This window comes from Marmota marmota, unplaced genomic scaffold, assembly GCF_001458135.2.
Source record: "Marmota marmota marmota unplaced genomic scaffold, marMar, whole genome shotgun sequence".
In the NCBI taxonomy this organism is placed as follows: domain Eukaryota; kingdom Metazoa; phylum Chordata; class Mammalia; order Rodentia; family Sciuridae; genus Marmota; species Marmota marmota.
The window spans coordinates 34419634-34431245 of NW_026000016.1; positions in this window are offsets into that span (position 1 = coordinate 34419634).

Here is an 11612-nt window from a genome sequence, read left to right on the forward strand (position 1 = left end):
CCAGCAGTGGCTGCCCTCAGAACATGACTGCATGTTCAGAGAGAACCAGCCCCTGCCAGCATCCCTGAGAAAAAAGCAAAACTCAGAAAGGAAAGTCAGTCTCCGTGAATGGGTGCTTCTTGATTTTGATGCAAATAGAAGTGTCTGGAGGTCTGGCTGAACTGCAGTCCCTGGCCCAGAAGACCCCCAGCAGGAGGCTGTGCGGTTCTGTAAGCCCCCAGTGATGCCAACGTTGCTGGCTGGGACCAGACTTTGAGCGCACAGGACTCAATACATTCCAAAGCCAAGGACATTGTTAAGAAGTCATTCGTTGAGGTCATCTCATTAATATGCGACAATTTGAGTTAGGGAGGGCGGTTTGAACTTTTGAAAAAGTAAATTATTTAAATGTTGTAAAGCCCTAGGACTTCTATTTCTTTCAAGGATGTGTGTTATCAGTGACAGGAGTGACAGTGATGGGGAGATACAGATATGAGTGGTGGCAATAATATGAGACACGAGGGCATGATCCTACAAAATGGACCCATTCTGCTGACCCCCACCCCTGCTTTCTTTTCCAAGAAGCAATTTACCTGCAGCTCTGCCTGGCTTAAGTGGACAGGATATGTCACATTCCTCAGCAAACAACCTGTTTATCTGCAAGGGAAATGCAGACAGGAAATAGCATTGATAAGAGTTACTCTGAAGGGAGAGATTTTGTGACCTTTTTCACAGACCGGATCCCCACACTCAGGGAGATAAGGATAATTCCTCCTAACCATAAAATCTGCAAGAATTTATGGCTAAGAATCCAATTAGAACCCATTAGCATGGGCCAAAGTAGAATTGTCATGGCAGTGGGGACTTGAAAGTCTGATGTCACCCCGCTGTCAGTCAAAAGTCAAGAGGTGGACTTAAGAGTGACTCTCTGAAAACTTCTCTGGGATCCCCAATAAAACTGGGGTGCAGGAGAGGCACATTGTCCCTCTGCTCTCTGAGAGGACCCACTCTCTCCCTTGAGAGTGTCCCCTTTCTCCTTTTTGCTATTCCTTCAATAAACTCGTGCCTATTACTCTCAGCAACATGTCTGAAACCTTTCCGATTGATTGCAAGAATCAGAGTTTGAAGGAGGGGAATCTTCTCACTGCCTCAGTTTCCCAGAAGCTCCCAGCCCTGTTACAACAGAAGGTTGACAGGAAGAGGATCCCAGGAATCTGCTTCAATCAAGAATAAGACTTACTGAGAGTTCCAGTCTGTTTTTCCGCTAAAAGTTAAGGCCTCAAAACAACTTGGAAATGCCCGACTCTCTCCCAGGCTGGTCTAGACACCCATGTGGGTCATTTTTAGGATTTTTTCCCCTAACTCTTCTTCAGTGTGTTCTCATGTATACATTGAATAATGGAGCAAATAATTGAATCTGTTTGCTTACAAATTAGTCCCCTCGTAGGTGTACAAAAGTAAACTTCTGCCCCATCTCTAAGCTGTCAAAAGTCTGCGAGTTATCCCGACAGTGACATCTCCCCAAGTCTTAAGCCAGGCTCCTCACAAGTTTCCTTCGGAGACCCCTCAGGCCCAAGGATTTCCCGGGTTGGATGTGTGTTGAGCAATCATTCTCTCTGCCCTGCAAGGACAGCTGGGGGACAGCCTGAGTATTATCACCTTCCCGGTCTGGGCTGAGTGGGGGTGGAGCGGCAGGAAGATTGGCAGAGAAGGCTGAGAAGCTGCCTTTGGAAGCTGCTGGGTGAATTACCGCCTGGTTTCTCCCTGAGTCATCAGGCAGGGGTGAGGCTGCAGGAGCGGGGTTTTCCTGCCAGGGTTTGGGCCCTCTGTGGGTGTGAGAGGACTCACAGGGTTCTGGCAACCAGTCCCACAGCTCCCATCCTATTTGCATGATGATTTACATGGCTGCCTCTTAGTGGCCCCTGGGCAGGCATTTTTCTGGGGTGTTAGGCAGATCCATGCCCTCTGGACGTGTATTCAGTGAGGGATTTGGGGGATGACGAAGGAGCAGGGACCATATCTGGGACTGTTCCCTCGTCTCTGCATTTCCACCAGGTTTGCCAGTTGTTTAAGGCAGCCCTGAGTGTGAAGCTGGAGCAGCTAACTAGGGTCCACCTTACAGTGGACTTCAGGTAGGGCCTGGCCTTGGGAGGGGGAGGACATAATGAGAAATAGTGAACACAGGCTTGGTTTTCAAGGAAGCAACAGTTTGAGGCAGAGGCAGAAGCAAAGGAAGATTCTCTGTTAATCTGTGCTAAAGAGCTTCAGGGGCACAAGGGCACATGGATGGTGGCCATGTAGCAAGCAGGGGTGCTATGGCCCTGTGGAGGCTCAGAGATAAACCAGCCATACTCTCAGGGTCCCAATTTCTTCCTTGTATAGTGAGACTAATACCTACCCTGCACAGTCAACTTGAGGATTAGATGAGAATGTAGATGAGGAGAATGTAGAAAGCCTAGAATAGGCATAAATAATTATTATTGTTAATAATATGAAACTATGGACCAACCAAGATGCTACCTAGAATATTTAGTTTCCTGCCTATGTTTTTTTTAATATTTATTTTTTAGTTGTAGTTGCACACAATGCCTTTATTTTATTTATTTATTTTTATGTGGTACTGAGGATTGAACCCAGGGTCTCGCATGTGCTAGGCAAGCGCTCTACTGCTGAGCCACAACCCCAGCCCATTCCTGGCTATGTTTTCTACTGTGAGGAAGACTTGTCTTAAGCTTCCTCACTCCTTCAAGTCTTGGATTTTCTTTGGGAACCACAACATCAATGAGTGCCTGGACAAAGTGTAAGGTGACACTTATGCCTCCAGCAGGGGACACTTGGCTGCAGCTGTAGAGCCCTCAAGGTAAAACCTGGGACTTCAGCCTCTGGAGCTGAATGTCTCATCCCCCAGCTAGAAGGCTGTAAGGTTAACAGACTGGGTCTGCTTTGCAAAGTAGAGAGAGCACAGAGCCAAACTGAGTTCAGATTTCAGTTCTGCCCCCAGATGTATGACCTTGAGAACGATATTTAATCTCTGTATGCTCCCATGTCTTGATCTGTCAATTGCAGGTAATAATAGTATTTACATTGTTGGGTGGTTTGAGAATCAAAGGAGTTAACACACAAAGAATACTTGAGACAGTGCCTGGCGGAGTTAACATGAGGCAAATGTTAATTATTGTTATTTAGTAGAGATCTTTGGCTATGAAATTTTGAGTTTTAGCTCGCTTTCTCTCTCTCTCTTTTTTTTTGGGGGGGGTACTGAAGATTGAACTGAGGGGCACTTAACCACTGAGCACTTAACCCCAGCCCTTTTTGTATTTTATTTTGAGACAGAGCCTCAATAAGTTGCGGAGGCTGGCTTTGAACTTGTACTTCTCCCTCCTCAGCCTCCTGAGCCAGTGGGATTACAGGTGTGCACCACCGCACCTAGAGGTTGTTATCTCTTTTTGATAGGTTTTTGAAGGGAAGTGGCTGGAATGTGTAGGGTGAAAGGAGAAGATGTGTGACCCGAGATGTGTGACCTGAGGATGGCTAGTGTTGGGGACAGGCAGAGACTATACTTCCTGTGGAAAGCAAAGAATAAACATGGTGGCAGGATGCTGGTCCAAAGTCAAGCAATTCCTCCAAATTACTCACATTAAACTTTTAGAAGCATCCACAGAGAGCTCAAGGCCACGTCCAGGACATCATCTCATTTCTCAGATGGAAGATGGATGTGTCTACGTGACCCTCCTGTGAACTGTGCCCACAAGCTGCGGCCTGGGCCTCCTAACCCAGTTCCCCCTTGTACATCTTGGTACATGAATTTCACCCAGGGGATGTCTGACTTTTCCTAAGACTGTTTTTCATTCCATCTGTTTCTTGTTTTATTTATTTTTGTTTTTAAATTTTGCTGCAGCATGTGTTTTTGTAGTCAACCTAAGGTTATTCCTGGAATAGACAAGAGAACAAATAAGTAAACTAGTCTCTCCAGTGATTGACTCTTCTTGAAGTTTTTTTTTATGACAAAAGTTAAAAATTAATTTTTGTCAGAGGGGCCCCTTTTCCTTCTGGCCTCTTGAGACATCTCATCAAGCTGTAGTTCTGTGGAGCTATCAGTATTTGTAAACTATCAGTCCTCTCCATGGCAACCACACTGTGATGCTTGGTGGATTGTTTTGATGTGAGAATAAGGAAGTGAGAGGGTTTCTTTTGACCTTTCGGACCATTTCCTTGTCACTGGTGGACATTAATGGCTCAAGAATGGATAGGAGTTAATCACTAACAGGAAAGAACAATGAACAAAAACAAAGGTCCCATTTACCCTTCGATGATATAAGACAATCATTTGTGAGCTTAAGTAAGAGTTGGCTACTGAGGGAATGAAAACAAGCAATAGTTAAATGTGGAAAATTAGAAGAATAAAGTTCAAAAGGAGTTTTGAAATGGAATGTTAATAATCTTCCCCCCCATACAGTAAATTCCCTGTTCCTTGAATTGTTTCCCCTTTCTCATCTCCTTCCTCTGTGTTGAACCCTCTTTCTCTGCAAACCCCAGCTCCTTCATGAAGCCTCATGTGACCTACCTAGTCCACACCCTGTAGCACTTTATTAAACACAGTCTGCTCAATCTTAGAGCAGAGGTCTGGTTCCCTCTGAGGGGCTGAAGTGGCGTCCAAACCACGTTGCAGACTGTGGTCTCCCTCCACATGGGACCCAATACTTGCTGTTGCTGTTCTCTTTCTACCCAGAGCCCTCTTCTAAAAAAAAAAAAAAATTAAATTTATATGGCTGTGTTGGTGGAAAGGCAAATATATTAGTATTATATATTAAAATAGTTTCTTTTGACCTAAAATTTATTTTTATGGTTTTAAAAGAAATTAAAATATTTCCATAAGCTCCTTAAAGTATTATGAACCCTTAGCACTATGCACACCTATAAGGATACCACTATACGATACTATATATGTAGACTTGGGCAACTTACTTATTTTTCTGGGTTTAATTTTCTAATTTTTAACATGGGTATAATAAAAGAGCCCAATTCACAGAATTAAATGTCAGTTATTACTCGTTTGTATTGCAAAGTTAAAAATAGGAAAACTCAAAGGATAAAAATCTTAATTTCTTCTTATGCTCCGATCCAACATCACTCTAGTTTTTTTTTTTTCTTTCAGTTTATTTTTGGCAAAAACAGACTTTCTATTTCAAAGGGAAAGCACTACAAAAAAAAATCAAATTAAATCAAGAGTTCTTCCAAGACCTCCAAGGACTCTTGCCAAACATCAGCTTGACAAATTCACAGCAAATGAATCAGACACATTTGGTTTAGATTTCCTTCTCCAAGTCTCGAAAGGGAAGAATACTGTGCTAGCCCCACTCTGCCAGCTATGCAAGAGGCTAGGGTGTCCCCTGGCCCTTCCATCCTTTCCTCTGGGCTCAACTCATATTTGTCATTTGACTCTGTCCTCCCCCAGAGGGTAGAAGTCACTAAGGGTCCCTGATTGGAAACCAGATAGTAATCAGGGCTCCCTGTCTTGGTGTTGCTTATCTCTTACTCCTTGACCTCCGTTCTATTCATACCCAGCTGTAGGCAGGTAGAATTTCTAAGAAAGATTTCGGGGTGGAGGTGGTAGATTTGTTTTTTGTGGATAATGTTTTCCAGGAACTCAGTTTGTTTCCCGAGAGATGTCACACATTGGAATGGTCCCCGTGTGGCTGCCAGGGGAACTCTGGAATGACTCAAGTGAGGACCTGAACCAGGAAAGGGTGGGTTAGAGCCTAAAAATCACACCCTCCTCCCACTCGGTCTCGGTCACACTGCATCCGTTTTTTTCAATGCCAGCTTCGGCAGCCCCACCCCCACCACCAGGAAGCCTTCCTAGATGAACCAGAAGCACTTTCTACCCTATGCTGGCCTCACACCTCCCATACTCTCATTTGCATATGTGGTTAGCTTTTTAATGATATCTGAGTGATCTGTGCACAGCTTCAGCAGGGCCCTCTGATGAAAGTTAATGAGTTGGATGGCAGCTTCCTGAAAGATCTGACTGAGATTCAACATGAGTAAGTGCCCCTGAGCCATTATGTCAGGGTGTCAAGTCAACATACATCCCATGATTGTGCACTTACAACAAAGCCTTCCTAGACACTGGGGTCATATAAGATAGAGAGATGTTGAGGAAAGACCTGACTCTTATAAATGGAAAAGTTAGAAAAGACATGAATAAAATCCCTTCAGAAACTCTTCAACTCTAAAACCGATTTGTTCACCTGTGGGGTCAGATGTACCCTGTTAACCTGGGTCAGGATAAGGTTCTAGAGCCAGGTTCTCCTCTGCCCAAGTAGGCCTCAGCATGGATCAGTCTCTCTTATATCCTGAGTGAAAATAAAACATATTGCTAGAGTATCAACCCCCTCCACCATATCCCTGTCCCCCAACCCCCAAAGCTGCTCCTTGACCTAGAGAAGAACAAAGCCACTCACAGCTCTAGCCATTCAAAACTAGGCACCACCTGCTTGATGCAGAGAAGCAGAAGGGTTCACTTAACAACTGCATTATCAGGTCTGTGCAAGAACCACCACTGGAGGAAAGACAAGATGAAAGCAGAATTGCAACCCGAGGTTTGGGGTCAGATACTACAGCCAACTCATTACCACATACCGGTCCAGGACCTGTGGTGGGTGCGTTAGTGTACAAACATTCCAGATACTGCCTTCCTTGATGGGACCTCCTATATGAGAAATCAGCCACCACCAAACATATAGGCTGTCCTATTAAGTGCCAAATGACTGATACACCCAATGTCAGAGAAAAAGAAATAATAACGGTAATATTTATTGAGCACTTACTATGTATCAAAGCACCATTTTAAGGTATTTAAAGGTATTTCATTTATTTAACTTGAAGGTATTTAGTTTCTCCAACAATCCAAGGGATTGTATTAGCATTAGTCCCATTTGATGGAGAGAAATTTGAGACTCAAAGAGGTTGGAGAACTTGCTCGGTGTCTCACACCTTTAATGGTAAATCCAGAAGTTGAACTTGAATTTTTGCTGTTTAGTTGGGCCATAGCTAAAGTGGTGAGCGTGCTCAAATTGTACAGTGATACAGAGCAGAGGGCTGGGACTGGCTGGCTGGGCTGGGGAGGAGCCACGGGAAAAGAGGAAGGGAGGGCCGGGCAGGGAGAAGCAGCTCTCCCCGGCTGCCGGGGAGCCGCCCCGGGCTCCAGCGCTTCTTGTTGCTGAGACCTCCACCATGAGCGGGGCCACTGGGCGAAGCACCCGCAGAGAGCGGAGACAAGTCCTTGGGGAGTGGGGAGCGCCCTCAGCAACTTGGTCGGAGTCCTCGGATCGGCTCTTTTGAAAGGTTGCAGGGTCCGGATGCGCTCCGGGGTCCTGGTCCTGGGTCCTGGGACCTGGGAGAGGGTGTCGGCAGGACCGGGAGTCGCTTGGATCACAGCGCCATCTTGTGGCCACTGACTGGCCTCTCAGCGCTTTCTGCTCTGCGGAGAGGCCACAGGGTTTCTACTCAGGGCTTGGGGCACAGACCTCACCTGCTAGTGGGTTATGCATTCTCCTGCGGTAGGGAGCCCAGAGGAGAAGAAGCATGGATGCTGGATCTCAGGTCAGGATCAGATTTACCTGGCTTAGGGAACTCTGTTCCCCCATGCCCTCCTGGCTTCTCTCACGGGATAGCTTAAAAGGAGCAATCATCCTCAGAGTGGGCAGGCCAGAGCCCTGCCCACTTGCTTAGAAGCATTTGTCCCTAAGCCTCTTTAGGCATCAATGTTCTTATCTGTTAAGGGCACGATCTGTGTGGAATATGCTGCAAATTCTCTAGAACAATACCTTCAAGTAATAGGAACTCAGCCACACATCGATGACCCATCATCATGGTCAGGAAATAGGACTGGCCTCCGTGCTGCTGGAATTCCTGCTTGGCAGATGGCAGGTGCCCTGGGAATATGGCAAACTACTAATGCCTTCTGAGCTGCAGTTCAACAGTGTGACAGTCCCAGTGCTAAATATTTTTCTATTTTCATAAATGATAATACTCCAGCTGGTCTCACAAACCATGGAATAATTGCTGGCTGTTCCACCAACAGAGGAGAATGCTCCATTATCACCAGCAACCCTTGCCTGCCACTTCTGTCCTTCTTGGAACAAATCCCCCCAACACCTGGGAGGCATCACTAAGGGTGAAAGGGCAGCAGTGCAGGACTGCACAGGCCTGGGGTTCCCTTACCAGGTGAGGAGCTGGGGGCAGCCACTCACTTCTCCATAGTCCATGTTTCTCATCTATAAATCAGGGACATTAATCTCACCTCCTTAGGCCGTTATAGAATTGATGAGGTTTTTTCATGTAAAATGCTCTGCACAGTGGTTTTCGTGTACATCTGCATAATTTGGTCACTTCTTCAAATACTAGTTGCTGGGCTTCACCCTGAGTTTCTGAATCAGTTCGTCTGTAGTGGAGCTGAAGGATTTGCATTTCTAATTTGCATCTCAGGAGATGATGATATTGATACAATCTGTCCAGGGAGGAAACTTTGAGAAGAACTAATCTAGCACCTAGTAGATTTTCAACTAACATTTATTGTCATTCCCCAGCCACCCAAGTCAAAAAGAAAAAGGAGACTTTAGGGAATATATATCCCCAAATTCAGTCAAATGAAAGCTGCGAACCTAACATCCAGCCAGTCACACCAACAGTCCAATGTTAATAAATGTGAATTAAATGTCTTCTTTCCATTTCTTCCATACGCTGCATTGAACAGTGCTTCACTCAAACACACCATTAGATGCTCATAACAATCTAGTGACATGTATAATGACCCCTAGATTACAAATGAGAAAAACACTTTCAGAAAAGTAAGTGACCCTAGGACCCAGGGCATAGACTCAGTTGGAGTCTCCTGACTGACTGGGGCACTTTCAAGCTGCCTCTCAGATACTGAGTATGCTGTGGAGGCTGGTAGGTGCTGTGAATCAGCCTTGGGCCCTGCCCTCTGCAGGCTTCTGTCTTGACCAATTTCTTGTCTGAGCACATTCTCTTAACCCATTCAACTGGCTTTGGGGTCAACGGCAGGCTGGTCTTTCCCTGCCAGGCTCACCGACTGCCTCTCTTCTCATCCAGGAGACACTTGGTCCTTTTAGAGCATAGTTATATCCTGACCTCTAGCTGTTTGTCTGGGCCCCAAAGTCCACAGCAAAGGACAAGGTTCTCAGGGTCTGGAATAGCATGAGGAGGCCCACCCTTCACAAGCAGACTCGACTCAGGCCCTCTAGACCTCAGAAGAATGCTCCCTTCCCCACCCCGGGCATGTAAGAGGCCACACAGAGACCCGGACTTAGCCATGCCTTAATGGTGAGCTAGAAGAAACTGCTTCCCTTCCTGCCCAGAGCTCACCTTCTGCCCTTCCTGGGTAGGGAGAGGGGAAGAACACTAACTCTGGGTGGGCTCTGGAACTCCAGGGTTCCCTTCCTTGGGTCCTTCCTTCAGACCCCAGATCTGTTTGGGTTTTTATGGTTGGTGGAACAAAAACAGGGCCTTTAGAGCAAAAAGACCTGATACGAAAAACCACACCATGTTTGGGCTACCAGAATATTTTATGATCTTTAGGAAGTCTTCTAACTTCTCTGTGTTACTTTCTTTATCAGCAAAATCAGCACAGGAGGACCTGCCTTCCAGACTGCTATTTGGCTTGAGTGACATCTATGTTTTAAAAATAGGTACACTCTTGAGCAGTGTCTTAGACCATTTGGGCTCCTAGAACAAAATACTACAGACTGTAGGCTTAGAAACAACAGAAAGTTATTTCTTATAGGTCTAGAGAATAGGAAATCCAAGATCATAATGCTGGCAGATTCAGAGTCTCGTGAGGACTGCCCTCTCCCTGTGACCTCACACGGTGAAGGCCTGAGGAGTCTCTGATCTGTTTTATAAGGGCATGGATTTCATTTCCTAATCTCCTCCACCTTCTCATATCACCAAGGTTAGGATTTCAACATACAGAGGGGAATAGGCATTCATACCATAACAAAGTTTTTTAAAACTCCATTTTCCTTCCTTTGACATTTACCAGGCAACTACTACTATGAAGTTGTCCCTGGGGGTACCCAGGTGGGTAAGTCAAAGTCCCTAGGATAGGAGCTTCCACTCCATGCCTTGCCCTACTTGGACAGAGGAAGGCCTAAGACTGTCTGGTTTCGGGAGCTGAGACAGAAGGCAAGGCTGCTGGTCTAAGGGACGGGTGCCCAGTGTGTGAACTCTGCAGCCAGGGTGACTAAAACCTGCCCCATGCCAGCTGGGCTTGAGTCAGAGCTAATGGTTTTTGTAGCTTTGCCTTGGAGGTGCAGAGAGCCTCATGACTCACCGCGGTGCTGGCCAGAGAGGCTGGAGTCTCCTGCACCCAACAGCCTCCCTGATCTCAGCACCTTTCCTTATACGTCCCTTCATTCTCCACTCCATAAACATGGCCAGGAACCCAGGGTGTGCTGGGCTCTGGGAATAAAGGCCTGCAGTGAGGAAAACAGACTTGAGGGGGGAGAGATTTAAGAAGCAGTGTCCTCTGCCCACCTTCTGAGGTCTAGAGGGCCTGAGTCGAGTCTGCTTGTGAAGGGTGGGCCTCCTCATGCTATTCCAGACCCTGAGAACCTTGTCCTTTGCTGTGGACTTTGGGGCCTAGGCAAATGGCTGGAGGTCAGGATATAACTCCGGGGGCCTAAATGGAGTGGGAGGAGGGGAGAAAAGGGCTTTCCTGCAAGTTCCCAAGACTCATTGCTCTTCTGGGATCACATGAAAGAATAGTGAGGAAGTTCCTGAGGTTGGTCAGGCTGGACAGGGCTCCTGAAGGGATGTGGGATGAAGGAGGAAGAGGCATCACCCCTGGGAGACCAGAGAGAGGGCTCCTTGGACAGAGCTGGCCTGCAGGGGAGAGGACTGATTTAGTTTCATTTTAAGTGTTTTTGTTTAGGAGATAAAAAGAGAATCAAGAAGCACAGGTGGTGGTGGTGGGGGGGGTCGGTGGATAAAAGTGAGGACTGGGAAAGTGTGGAAGGCCCCTGGGCCCCTTCCTCAGGCCTTTATTTCCTACTTCTTTGCCTCCACCTCCTGTCTCTTCTCCTCCATCATCTCCTCGAGGGTTCCCCTTCTTCTCAGACTCTTGTCCAAAGCACCCCGGGGAATAATTGAAAAGTACAGTTACCCTTGGACCTGTTTCTTCCACCTTCCATCCCACCTCTCTGTCCACTGTCCAGATTTTGTTTTGAAGTTCTGCCTCATGACTTACAACCCGAAAAGAAGTCCTGATGGAGGCGGGGAGCAGAGACTGGGCTTAGAGGGTAGGAGGAACAGGGGGTCTCCTTCATGCTCAGGGAAGGGTTACTCTGCACTGCCTAGTGAGTGAGCCACTGTGGTGGGTTGTCAACCCCAACTCGGAACCCCGCAGGTCCTGTGGAATAGGGGAACTGCTCTTAGTGGTCTGCTGAAAGGCTGACGTGAGGTGACAATTTGGTGACTTGCCTAAGGATACTCAGCAAAGATTAGTACTTCTCTGCCCTTTCTCCTTATCCAAAGTTCCTTGGGGGCAGTCCCAGCCACTCTAAAAGACCTACTTTGTCATCTCTGTATTACTTTGGGTTGTGTCACTT